Source organism: Pelmatolapia mariae, linkage group LG7, assembly GCF_036321145.2.
Source record: "Pelmatolapia mariae isolate MD_Pm_ZW linkage group LG7, Pm_UMD_F_2, whole genome shotgun sequence".
In the NCBI taxonomy this organism is placed as follows: Eukaryota; Metazoa; Chordata; class Actinopteri; order Cichliformes; family Cichlidae; genus Pelmatolapia; species Pelmatolapia mariae.
In genome coordinates this window covers 54,760,759-54,774,796 of record NC_086233.1, presented here as the reverse complement: position 1 = coordinate 54,774,796, position 14,038 = coordinate 54,760,759, and the positions used below count along the sequence as shown (strand labels likewise).

At 38.4% G+C, this 14,038-nt stretch overlaps 1 protein-coding gene across 5 annotated transcripts in view; it reads left to right on the top strand.

The window, feature by feature from the left end:
* The first annotated feature begins 7,631 nt into the window (after positions 1–7,631).
* grm3 (glutamate receptor, metabotropic 3) overlaps positions 7,632–14,038 on the top strand; it is a 41,473-nt gene continuing 35,066 nt past the window's right edge. For 3 of the 5 annotated variants that reach the window (XM_063479791.1, XM_063479788.1, XM_063479785.1), the window contains exons 1-2: positions 7,632–7,749; positions 11,305–11,375. The gene's annotated coding sequence lies outside the window, so the exon portion shown is untranslated. Of the gene's footprint in view, positions 7,750–10,087; positions 10,147–11,304; positions 11,376–14,038 lie in introns of those variants that run through there. The other 2 variants (XM_063479790.1, XM_063479786.1) reach the window with 2 other exon arrangements.

Here is a 14,038-nt window from a genome sequence, read left to right as displayed (position 1 = left end):
CATGAAAGGGAAAAAACTGTAGTGGAAAACTGCAAACTCCACTCACACCTACATCAACTCCTAGCAAAGTAAGTAAGTTAAGTAGCAGATCGGGTTATTAATTAGTTTCAGCTACTTTGTTGTCAATTAAATTAATAACAGGTGCACTAGAGGAGCAACAATGAAACAAAGCAGGAATCATTTTTCACTCTATTTTTTCCTGATTGTTTTTTTTTCCACTAGTTTTGCATTCGGCTAGGGTCAGTGTCACTACTAGTAGCATGAGGCAATACCTGGACATTTCCGAGGTTGCACAGGTGGTCTAACTCCTACTGGCACATCAATACCTGCCATTGCCAGAAGGTTTTTGTGTCTCCTAGCACAGTCTCAAAGCATGGAAGAGATTCCAGGAGACAGGCAGTTCATCTAGGACAGCTGGACAGGGCTATAGAAGTCCTTCACCTATTGATTGCTATGTCAATCGAACTGAATTGAATTGATTCAAGCTGAATTATGTTAATACTTGAACACTAAGTAGAGGATGCATGTAGCCTAAAATTTTATACAGTTACCTGTGACAGTGCATCTTCAGCCATTATGTAGACTAGCCCAAAGGTAATCTAACAGGTAGTGTAACAAATTATTTTCTGTAAGTAGTAAGCGATTAATAAAATTAATACAATTCTTTTTTGAGTAGCACTACCAAGCCTTAGAGAAAATACTGTGTCCTACCTTAATTTTTTTACACTGTTTTATGCTCCAAGTCACCTTTTTCATTAAGAAAACAGAGACATCAAGTTTTGTTCTTATCATGACAGACTTAAAGTATTTATAGAAGCTCTTATGCCACATTCATGCTACATACAGCTTAGAAAAACAGTACAATAATTTTGTATTTAAGTATCTTAGCTACACTCTGAGGCAAAGCTATGTATTTGTGTCCCACTTCCAATTTGCAGCTGGGATATAGAGTGAGAAAAATTAGAAAGAGTGCCAAGAAACAGAGAGTAAAATGTGTGGGAAAGTGGTAGCAGACAGGTGTAGCGGCATGATTTTTTTTTTTTTTTTTTTAAAGTGGAGCCTTGTGCGGGAAAAATAAAAGGAGAAAGACAAAATACACACGCATGCAATCACACACATACAAATAAACACACCCCTCTTCTCCCCACCCACTCCTCCCATCTCCCACACCCAGACACATGCACATACACTAAGAAGAACAGAGAGAAGAGCACACAAGTCCAGTGGTCCAGATAAATTGCATAATATCTTATCTTTTAGTATACACTAAAAACCGGTCCCAGAGACTTGAATACCACGTAAGGGTTAATGCAACCCAAGTCATTTTTTGTGCCTAAAACTAACAAGAAGTGTCAGAAAATGACTTTATCTTTAAAGCATATATAATATTAGCAGTTTTGGACATAAGTGGCAAGTTTTATCTTCCTTACAAAAAGAATAGCATATCAGGAAACATAGACTGTAATTCTAAAAAAAAATCAGATTGTTTTTTAATCTGGAGGATTTACACCAAACTGTGAATCAGTCCTGCAGCCTTTCAATTTTAAAGACAAGATGGCCAGACTCTCCAAAAGATATACTAAAAAATACTGCAGACTGCAATATCCCGGCCACAATATTAATAAAAAACTGCACCAGTTGAGGGCTGACAGAGTTCAAAGTGTTTGCTCTACAAAATTAGGATTCAAAAATGAAGATCTAAAAAAAATTCTGTAACACTGGCTTTAGCTTTAAAACTACGACTGTGCTAACACTTCTTTGATCACCAGTTAAGACAGTTAAGAAAAGGAATAGCCAGTTTGTTTCCAACTGTCTCCAGCATTCAAAATGCTGTTAAAATGTGCATGCACTACATGTTTGTTTATATGGAAAAATCTAAATTGTAGTTGAATCATGAGTTAATTGAATTATAAGTAATTGAATAAGTAGGTAATTGAACATATCTGCATCCTGTGTCAGAGTCTTTGACTTACATTGATTTGGCCTCTTCTTCTATCATCTATGCACTCTTATTGTCAGAATGTTGCTGCAGATCGCCTCATATCATTAATCAATTATTCACCAGTAGCCTGTTAATGTTTAATGAGTGAGGCTGCTGCGGTCAATTACTAATGAATTGTGGTCGTGGTGAGAAAGCTCAGAGGATAGGCCAGATCAGATACTATACACAGTCTGTGTGTGTGTTTGTATACATATACCTGAAAACACTCATTGCTTCCATTAGCATTTGTATATGTAAATTACATTTTTGTAAGTTACGCGATAATAATACTAAAATTAACAGTAATTAAGGGTCATTATTTATTTTGTATTTTGTTTGTTTTGTTTTTGTTTATTCCCCTTTGTGTATGTTTGTTTGTTTATAGGTTGTTGTTTTTTTCTTAAATTGATTTCTTTGATTATATATTCTTCACTATATGATTTATTTATTTATTTTAGAAAAACAGATACTTTTTGGCAGTTTGTTCATTTATTTGTTTTTATGAACTGTCATAAGTCTGTGATTGCACCAGGCTGAGGAAGCAATTACAGACACCATTCTCCCCAACATTTTCCAATCCCTCCCGAGGCATTCCCAGGCTATATATTAACTCCTTGCGACACAAAGAAGCAGCAGGTATACCCCAGAGGTTGAGCCGTGTCACACTGTTCTGCAATCTAAATATTTTGGTCAACACTCAGAGCTCCTGACCAGAGGTGAGGTTTGTGACTTCCAGCTAAGCTCCCACTTCATCACAAGAGTCCTTTTGTTGCCTGGAGTGAACAATCCACCCTGCTCCAGCAGGAAACCATGCCTCAGATTTGGAGGTGCTAACTCTCATGAAACTCAACTTCAAACAGTCCCAAATGGGAAGTGAAACCTGTGATCTAACAAAACTAAAAGAAGCATATCAACTGCAAAAAGCAGAGGCTGGACTGGACACACTTCTCATCCCAACTTTGCCTTGAGATTCTGTTCATAAATCTATGCGTATATGAAATATGAATGTAAACAGGATCTCAACAAGGGGTCCTCATACTCCATTATCCTGTTGAACCCAGTGTACAATTGCTTAGGGGACATGGCCATAAGTCAACTCAAATCCATAAAACCGTTTAGATTGGAAATGATTCATATTGCCCATCCAAGTGACAGCCTCCTTTTCAGCACCCTGGAATAAAGTTTTTTGGGGGGAGGCTGAACAGTATGATACTCTGTTAGTAAACCCTCAGTCCACTAACCGTTTATACACAGATACTATCCCCAGGCTCCATGTGACAGTGAAAAGGTGTGGCAGTACGTAGGGATGTAGTGATTCCAATCCCATTATCAATATCACTTATCAGTTCTCTTATCTATCCTCATTGGGTTCTCTTTGGCTCTGCTTTGAGAGTCACCACCATCACTAAGCAACATATCAAAGACATTACATTTGTGCAAATTAACTGCATGCTGTGTGGTCAAATGTTTGTGCATGTTGTGTGCGCAAACATACTTTTCTTAAAAGTACTGCAGTATGTTACTCCCTGTACAAAGAAATTTGTTGCACTACTCTTCACAGTACTTTCACATGAAATGCTCATAGTTACCATTTCTCAATATAAACCTGTTGGCTACAGTCCCACAGACCAACACAAATCCCTATCCTAATGAGGACACTCTTGGTATTTACGTATGAACACCAGAAACAGCACATATGGAAACCAGCACAGAGACTTCAGAGCGAACAGCACAGTGATTCTACTTTATAAACATGAACAGGTGGAAACAGAGGCTGCAACCTGACTGCTCATCACTGCTTTTGTTACCTGTTGAAGTTCAGGATCTGGCTGCAAGGCTGGGTTCTGCATTCATTCAGCTTCAACATCACTCTGGGTCCTTCGCTAGCTTAGCATTAGCATGCAATCTGTGCAGGTGCTTGCAATGAGCGAAAGTTTATAATGCAGTTGTTTCTGTCCTGGATGCAGTTTCTACTTCACTCTTGTCTTTTTGTGCAGTAAGAATAAAAAATAAATCCACACTGTAGATTGTGCCACTAATTTCCTCACCTGCACAAAAACTGAAATCAACTGATTGTAGCGCAAGTTCAGCTGATAAGTGGAACTAATAGGCAAGCAGACTAAGTATTACTAGCGATTCAACTAACAGGAACCAGTTCTCTATAAAAGCCAGTTCTGGGTTCCATCCCCAATTATATCGATCACCATGGATGCCAGGATGGGCTCTGGGGTAGGTTGTACTGTAAACCTGGCAACCAGCAAACCGGGGGACCTTGGTATTCTAATAGCATTAGAAAGCAATAAACCATAAAACACAATGAGAATGAGAAAAACAGTGGGAAATAGAAAAGCAGATTAGAATTCTTGTTTTTGTTCTTCACTCTTTTTTTCTCTATTAGAAATTTGCATAGCAGCAAATAATGTTTAGATGTAAAACATGACAGGCTGAGGCTGTGCCAGGTGAGTCACTGTTCAGTGACAAAGTATTCAGTACAAAGTTTTTTTGCGTATGTGTGTGTGAAGGGGGGGGTGACTGATGAGCAGACGAACATGAGACAGGTCAGTGCACGTCCTGTGAAGTGTTTTTGGCCCACAGTCTGTTGGCCATGCCTCTGTAACCAGGATAATTAGAGCCCAACCCCCTGTTAGGAGCCATAAACAGCCAAAAAAACATTAACCATTTGATACACAATCCCAAACACACACATTATTATCTATTCATCTAAAACAAATTTAGGGCAAATTTGATATGCGTCTTAATTTCCAAATATGAACATTGTTTTCGAATGCCAGCTACACACTGGCAGACTTTTGTGGAGTAGCGACTGTGACAGCATCTATGCTATTCTGAACAGACCATTCCAGTCTTTTGAATGGGGCCTTAGCAAGAGAAGAGAATGTTATCAAGGAAGTATTCAAACCAAGCAAAAAACCTGGGTTACAGGGTTTTGGTTGTTTTTTGCAATGCATGTTTACAAAAAATGTGAACTATAGTCATGTGTAAAAGGATGTCTACATTTTTAGGGTTTCATATATGAGAACTTAGCAGGTCCTAAAATCGCAACATCAGGTACAAACAACCTCAGCTGAACAATATCATGTCATTATTTATTAACAAAATCTAAGGCAATATGTGTAAGGGTGTAATGTGTGAAAAACTAAGTTGCCTATCAATCTGGGAACTGTTATGAGGCCTCCAAACAAACTGAACTCCATCATTCTACATTAACAGAGATTATTTACTTTTTCTTATTATTATATTGTTCATTTATTATTATTCACAATTATTCATGTTTTTCAAGCAGAAAACATTTTAGACAGCTGCCAATCTTCCCAGGAGTGGACATCGCAGCATGTTAAATGATACAGTCAGTACTTGTATAGTTAGCCTTGTTTGAAGCCTCTTCTCTCTACAAAGAACATGGCAACATGCTTAAGTTTGCAGCGACACATCTGAATAAACAACAGCACTTAATAACACTAACCATAAGACTCAATTTAAAAAAAATTTTTTTTTTTTTATGTCAGACAGAAATTTCCCTAATAGCCTCAAGCTTTACGTTTTTAGGAGTTCTTTTGTCCACTTGGCAACATCACAAGTGACCACACTGACCAAAGCAAATGGACGCTTGTGGTTATAACTAGACCGGTTGTCTGACCAACACTGGGCACACTTCTAAGCACACTCGCTCCTCTGTGTGAAGCTCCATCCATCACGAGGCCAAGAAAGGACAGAAGACCATGGGAAATGAAGCATGGTTAATTCTATTAGCGCATGGACACAAACAATCTGTGGGGAATCAAAGAAGAAGGAAACATAATCCCAGCGGAGCCATTTCCTGCTGCATGAGCTGGAGCAATTCACCATGATAAGGCAAAACGTTAAATTCCTCTACAAATACACATAACAGTATGAGGTAGTTTCATACAGTGACGTTCAGGATGTCCACATTTGCCATCTATCTCATTCATTTCTCTCTCTCTCTCTCTCTCTCTCTCTCTCTCTCTCTCTCTCTCTCTCTCTCTCTTTTGCTCTCTTCCTCTCTCTATTTCTTTCTTTCTTTCTCTTTTCTTTCTTTCTTTTTTCTTTCTTTCTTTCTTTTTGACTCTGCTGTCTGTGGGGAAAGGCCTGGCACAAAGCTCTCAAGCTGAGTGACCCTTATGGGACAAAGCTGGCTTTCTAGGCTTTTTGCATATATGCATGCCATCCAGACAATGAGGCCTTTATTAGAGTAGCCAGCATCTCCGAGCTGGAACGGCAGGGATGAGGAATGGAAGTCCGAGAAAGCTGTGACTGACACTGGGCACAAGTGAGAGTGTGTGCAGTTCCCACCTCTTTCCCATGCATGTGTGTTTCACAGAGGTGTGAAGTGGATGCTCTTACCCTTTCTTCTTCAGTTAACTAAGAAATCTCTTCTCAACCAAAGCTTAATCTCAGAGTTTTCTGATGCCAGGTAGCATCATGCATTGCATGTATGGAAAAATGTCCAAGCTAGTTAGAAACTTCCATGTCATAAATCTCCATATAAAACAGGAAAAACAACATGCTGTGGCCTTTAGCTGCAATCACAAACAGCTCTGAGCAAGCCCTCAGACAGGCTATCTCTATGCACTTGACTAACTTTACAATACAAAATCAAGCCTTAGTCGAATGAGTGCCTGTGTTCAAGTGTGTGTGTGTGTGCATTGTACTACGTATTTCTGTGTGTATTGGTGTTGAGTAGAGAAAGAGGACGCTGTGTTACTCAATCATGCGTGAAGAGTATTTTCTGTTCAATAGGGGCTGTGCACTTGCATACTTGCATTCTAATGACTCCATATGCATAATCGTACTAGTACAGATACTCAGATGCGTACCTGTGTACACATAAACACACACCTATACCTACGCACACACTACTGAATGCCACCTTCTGTTGTTCTCCTGATGGGAAATACACAGGTAAGAGAGACTGACACCTAACTTGTGAAAAATATCATGCATCCTGTTAGTGTGACGCATGATGTAAACTTCTAGTCACATCTCCGGGGTTGGATGCCCTTCTCTTCTAATATGCCTGAGCTAGCTGAAGCATGGGCTGCATGTTTAGTGCTGTTCTTCATGCTGACAAAATTGACTGTAATAATGTGTTTTAAACATTAATAGAGCCTGCATAAAATTTAAAAAAGGGATAAGGATTTTTATATATACACCACTGCTTATGTGTTTTGAGCCGGGCTACAAGGACAGATGAATGCGAACAAATTCTGTGTCACTCTGCACCTTTATACACATAAAACATCTATTTTGGAGCAGCACACACACACACACACACACACACACACCTCTCTTCTCACTCTCTCACTCTCTGTCTTCACTCACTGAAGCTGGAGTTGTTGTTCTGAGTGGTAAACATGTGCTAAAGGGGGGGTGAGTGGCTAAGTTTTCTTTTTATCCAATAAAAATGTCTCCTTGCCAGATCGATTGTTGTTGCTAGGAGACTGAAGCATCCTTTGGCAAGGGGCTTCAGCTCTGCTCGTCTGTTGTTTCACTCTCTCTCTCTCTCTCTCTCTCTCTCTCTCTCTCTCTCTCTCACTTACTCTCTCCTCTCTCGTGCACGCGCACTCACGGGCACACACACACACACACAGCCACAGAGCTGGCGCGCAGAGCAGTGGCGCCCATCCTCTCTCTCAGTGCGACTCCTCCGAGGGATCAGGAGTAGACTAAGTCAAACTTCCAGCAGCTTGAGATTTGTGCGCAACCTTTCAAGGATCGAAGCCGTCAAGGTAGGTCAAATCTCACACATTCCTGACTGGTAGGCAGTGGTTGTCAGAGTGCAGTGAAAGAATTGACAGTCCGGGAGCGTTCAAGCGCGCGTCAGCCAATCCTACTGTAGGGAGCAATTTGCTTTGAACTTTGCGCAGGATTTAAAAAGCCAGTTGTACTGCATAAACGTGCTTGTTGTTTCCTTTCAGTCACGTTCAGTAATTGTGGGTTGTGTCAGCGGGGGAAAAATGGTTGCTAATCTCTGCAGCAGATGCACGATAAAGATACAGAAGGTGAAACAAAGACTATCTGCAGTTGCGTATTTCACTCCGCGCTGAGAAGTTATTTGGGTTCAGACAAACCGCACTGAGGCATGTCCCTTGGCTTTAGGCTTCCCGGGGAAGGATGGGCGGGTAGTCTTTGAAAAGAGGCATACAGGTGGATCCGATATCTGGATCTGGTTATTGTTTATCAGTGTTACTTTCCGTTTGCATCTAAGGATCCACTTCACACCTTGCGCTAGAGGAAAGGCAAGTGGACCTGCACTAAAGGTAGAACAAATAAAATGGAAATGTCCACATTAGTTGCTGTCTATGAGCTATACTGGCTTTAACTAGCAATCTTATATTTCTCACTAACAAGCGTAAATGGGGTAACAGAACTTAGAGGATAACTGGATAAACATATTGATTCATATAGCCAAACCCACATGTTATTACTGGCCATTTTTTTTTTAATCTTCTGCACTCTACAAGAAAAACAACTGCAAATTACAGTTTTATAAACAGTGAAAAATCATGGCCCGTGTCGGAATTCATGTAGAGCAGGTGCGTTTTTATAAGCCCCAAGAGAGGTTGTAATTAGCTTTAATATATTAAGGGTCTATAATGTGCTGTCTTTTAAAAACAAACATAAAAACCAAAACAATGCATTTTAGGCGTGTGTATTTTTTGTGTTTAATTCTTACTGGTGTGCCCATTGAGGTGCATTTTGGACACACTTCAGAACAGATATCATTCCTGCCCCACACCACCCATGCTGAAGCATGCATCAGTTTGTTGATTAGTCAGTGAAAAGCTTTTGGTTACTCTTAATCAATTTTAACCAAAATTGTCATATTTTACTAGAATGATATGCAGCAGATAAGGATAAAATAATGTTTCTATTATACTGGAGTTACAGTATTGAATTGGGAACTACTAGATGATATAGAATTTTACCAAACCATGATCAAATGTCCATCTGTGATAATCATATACTGTGTTTTTTAGCTGTATTAGGAATGCCATATCAAAATGATTAGGTTACTAAATAAAGAGCAATGAGAATTTTTAAATTAACTATGTTGCTCAGTTAGATAAGAGTGTATTTCCTCAACGTGAACATGTTATCATTGCTTGTGTAAAATGACAGCTACATGCTTTTTCAGAATAATATATATGAATATAAAATATTAATGTTTCTATGATTATGGTTTTTATGTATATTGTAAAAATGTAATGTTTGATTAACTAGGCTGGGATGTCCTTATTGATATAAAGAAACATCTCTGAGTGTAAATTCTTTGTGAAACTTGTTGCATAACTAAGTTTAATTTAACAATTGTACAGAGAGTTCGCACATCAATAACTCTCTCTGCATGTGCGTGCGAGGATGACAACTATAGGTGGGGATGTAGTGACATGTTAAGACTTTAACTTATGTTTACATGCTTATGTGTAAATGTATTTATGTGCGTTCTTCTGTGTCAGGAGATGTTAATCTGTGGGTAAGGCAGCTGAAAATTTCTCCTGCTGAATGGATGTATTTTGTTATCAAATGTGCTTACAAGCTTCTGATTGTGATTTTGATTTGTTTGTATGTACTATATATGTCGAAATGGTCATGTACATTCCACACACTACACCTAACTAAACTGGATGTACTACAGAACCTCATCATTAGCTGCTGTAGAGCTGTATGTGCATGCTTGTGTTGTATCATAGATTCTGACTTTAGAAGAAATGCTGACCACTACATATTATGGGACGATGTTTTCTGTGATGCGATGACAAGTTGACTTTATTAGTTTATATATTTTTCGTATAAATCAGACATATTAGCCAAAGTCCTTTTTCTAGAGCCATAAATGAGAGATTATGATGAGAATTTATGTTGTAGTCAGTTCTTTAAGCTTTTATAGGACATTTAAAAAGTTTTATTATTCATGGGGCACAGTGGCAGTTAATAGCAGTTAAATCCAAAAGCGACTTGTGTATTAGAAATATAACAAAGTACCCATAGAAACTTTTAGAACGCCACCTATATCATGACCTCTTTTCTGCAGCTATAGCCATATGTGCTGTGGGGAGCTCTAACATCCTGAAATGCACCTGCTCAACAGCTTGACAGGATTGTGCGTGACAGCTGAGACGGAGGTGTGTTTAATCATAAGTTGGTGACTATATGTTACCAATGGCAGGATGTACATTAACTGCTGAGAAAAAAAGGAGAGAGGAAAAGGGGAATTTTGCTGCAAGAGTGTTTTTTAAGACATTATATATATTTTTGTTATATTCAATTAAAAGTCGCCCACGACTAACAAGAACCAAACTTTTTTTTTACAGAAACCTCTAATAGGAGGTGATTTCAGTAAATTTTAATTATTTTGGATGAAGTATTTGTATTTCATCTGACGAGAATATACTGGAACCATAACACAGGCATCAGGAAAGCTTGAATTTGGGATGTTGGTATTTTACTAAATCTTATCAAGGCATACAGGACATATTGTACAGAACATCTGTTAAGCAGTGGCTTTGGAACTGTGGGATTTTAGAAAGCAATATGGATATTCCATGTAGTGTTATTTATTTCTTTATTTATCTATGTGACTAATGTCCTAGCCAATTAAAAGCGGAACATAATTTTACTGAGTATAAAAGGATGAGAACATTTGAAGAACTATCAAAACTGAGCAAAATTTAATAGACAAGGATGAAAATATACAAATATTTTTGCATGATTTAGAACTATTTGAAACAATGAAATTATATAATTATCATTTGAAATTTTGCTGAGATGTGTGGAGCTCCAGTGAAGAGGATTAAGTGTGACTAACTGGAGTATAAATAATTTTAAATAATTTTTTTATTTAATCATTTGTGCACATGTTAAAAATCTCGTTTGTATGTTACACTTTTTAAAAGGATATTTCCATGTTAAAATGTTTGATGAAGCATACGTCACTAAAACTGAAGCATAGAAAAAGCTGACACTGACAGTGAATTACCAGCTTTTGCTCCTATTTTACGGTAATATTCATTTAAACTGGTCAACAGTGTCTCCATACTTTTGACGCTCAGGTGTTTCTGAGGACAGCAGAGTGCTTTTTTATGTCGCTGTCCTTGGTGCTGAATTCATTTTCTTCATGACTTGAAGTCTTTGTAGGCAGTCTCATACCTACAAGGCATAAATGAAATTAACATCACACGAGACTGTATTTTCACAATTGTTACGCTGATGTGGAATCATGACTTTTCCTCTTTTGTTCTGTTCTTTCTCGTTCTGGTTTCTTGTGTTCATCAACACTGAAGATGAGGGGATGAAAACATGGAATCTAATCTCAGTGTAAAGCCAAGACAAGTCTAACACAGTAAGCAGACAGGTAGGTTAAAAATGACAGTGACTTGTTTCATGGAAGTGACATGCAAGAACAAATGAACCACTTTGATGAACAATTATGGACATGAACTATGTTCTGTTTCTGCTTGTGTCAGTCTGCTCCATGTGTGTTATCCTGCATGGACATGTAGGTTAACATTTGCCTCTAAATTGCTATAGGTATGAATGATTATTTGTCCCTATAGGATGAATTTATGACAACTCATTATTCTTTTAATGAGTGGCATCACCACTCATTAAAAGAATAAGCGAGTGTCTATTAAAGTAATTAAGTGCAATAACTTGCTGCTCACCAACAGCCCAATATTTTGTTAAAGTAGGTATCATTCCATGAAGCCATATTTGCATTCAGCTTTATGTACTATACCATCATAATAAGACAGCACTATCACTTTCACGGCAGCTTCATCACAGAAACAAACAAACAAAAAAACACATGGAAGTTTATTCCAAATGAATAGAGCTCTAGTTTCCCCACTTTTAAATCTGCACATTGCTAACTTGCCACATCGGCGTCTGGTCTCACCTACTTGATTGTCTTGTTGGGGTTTTTTTAAACATGATATTTAGGAGTTTGGCTGATAATTTGAATATCACTCCTGCACTGACATCCAAAAGCCAGCATGTCTAAATTTTACAAAATGTTTATTTGGTATATTTTTTGGCTGTAAGACGGTTATTGACAAATAAAAATGATGGGACATAATGTTTATAACAGTGACCTAAATTAAGGAATCCTAGAAAGCAGGAGAAAGCATTATAGAGAAAAACTTACACTGGCGTATTTGTATAAAGATTCTGGTTTTCTAGCATGTATTATTTTGGGGTTTTGTTTTTTGTTAAATGGTTTCATTTTGTGGATAATTGCCGTTTTTAGTGATTCCATGTAGGGAGTAGTCATTAACACAAAAAATAGGTCCTTCATCCATTCTCGGAGGCCTCCTGAAGTTCTTTCTTTGAAGGTCTTTCCAGTTTTATCATTTTTTTCTTTATAGAAACACTGTTGCTGTGCTCAACATGATCCTTTCACTGTTATGCTCCAGTGAGGAAACAGGGAAGTGTTTGGAAATCACTGCTGCTTCCCACAGCTCACCTCTCATCATTAACTACAGTCACAGCATACTCTGAGCTGCGCACACACTTACCAGCATGCACGTGTATACACTGCGTGCACATTGCTATGTCTGTTCACTGACATCCCTTTTTCACTACATGCACGCATGCATACATACGCTCAGGGGATGAGGCAGTGAGCAAAAGGGCAGTGGGATGTACAGCTGTGATGGTGTGTCTCAGAGAGAGATCAGACTCTTTAATAAATTATGATCTTGAGCAGGGAAACTGTGTGTGTGAGAGAATGTGTGAAATGCATAGTGAGGGGTGGCTTCCTGGTCATGCAGTAGTGGCTATCGATACAAAACAAAAGTTACATGGTGCAGCTGTCATGACATTTCCAGATGTTTTATTGCTGGATTACAACCTTTTTCATCTGATGCCAATTAAAGGATGTTTTAACTGATAGCTGATAATACACAGCGTAATAACCGGATGAAGATCCAGAACTGGGTTAGTGTTTGGAATGGGCAATTTGAAAATGGAAAAACAGCAGTACAAGTCATTATGTATGTTAATGTTAGTGTTTTATATTCCCTTTGGTAGTGTGATAGTGGCATGCAACTGAGTTTTTTATTACTTCTGTCTGTGAATATGTGATTTAAAATGGAGGGCATTCAGCTAACGGCTTTATCACTGTTTTAACTAAACCTGTGAGGAGCACACACAGTGTCAGTTTTCTTCTTTATCTCATGTCACTGGTCAGCAGTGTTTTATCAACTGGGATAGGTAAATGACTACTGCATGAAATACCGAGTAGTTCTGCTTTCATTTGTATGTCATAACCAGGCAAAACTTCCTGTCACACACAGAATCGTCCAGTACTATAAAGCGTCTCAGGTCTTGGTCACATTACAGCCATAGTAACCTTTCCTCCCCTGTTGCATCAGGTATAGTAACTACATTGTTCATACAGTATTCACCCATATTGCTCAAGTCAAACTCTCTCTATCCGACCACTCAGCGTTTCCTTGCTCACTGCTGTGCGGGCATCTGGCACACACCTGGGAACTGCATGAGAGCTGTGAATGTCATTGTGAAGTAATCAATAAATAATAATAGGTACAGCATAGTGCCATAAGTTGAAACTGTAGTTTGGACAATTGTGAATTTAGATTTAATTTTAAATATATTGGATAAAATGTCTTCTGCAAAGCACAACAACTAAAAACAAGTATTACAACAGTGACAGCCACTTCATTAGGTACACCTCTTCAGCCACTCATGAATACAGATACAGTATCCAATCAGGCAATAACATGGCAGCAATGCAAAGCATTTAGGCATGTGGGCTTAGTCAAGATGGCATAATGAAGTTCAAACCAAGCGTCAGTATGGGAAAGAAAAGTGAGTTAAGTGAGTTGAATGAGGCATGGTTGTTGGTGCCAGATCTGAGTATTTCAGAAAATGCTGATCTACTGGGATTTTCCCACATAACCATCTCTAGGTTTTACAAAGAAAAGAAAAACTATCCAGTGAGCAGCAGTTCTCATGATGAAAATGCCTTGTTGATGCTAGAGGTCAGAGGAGAAT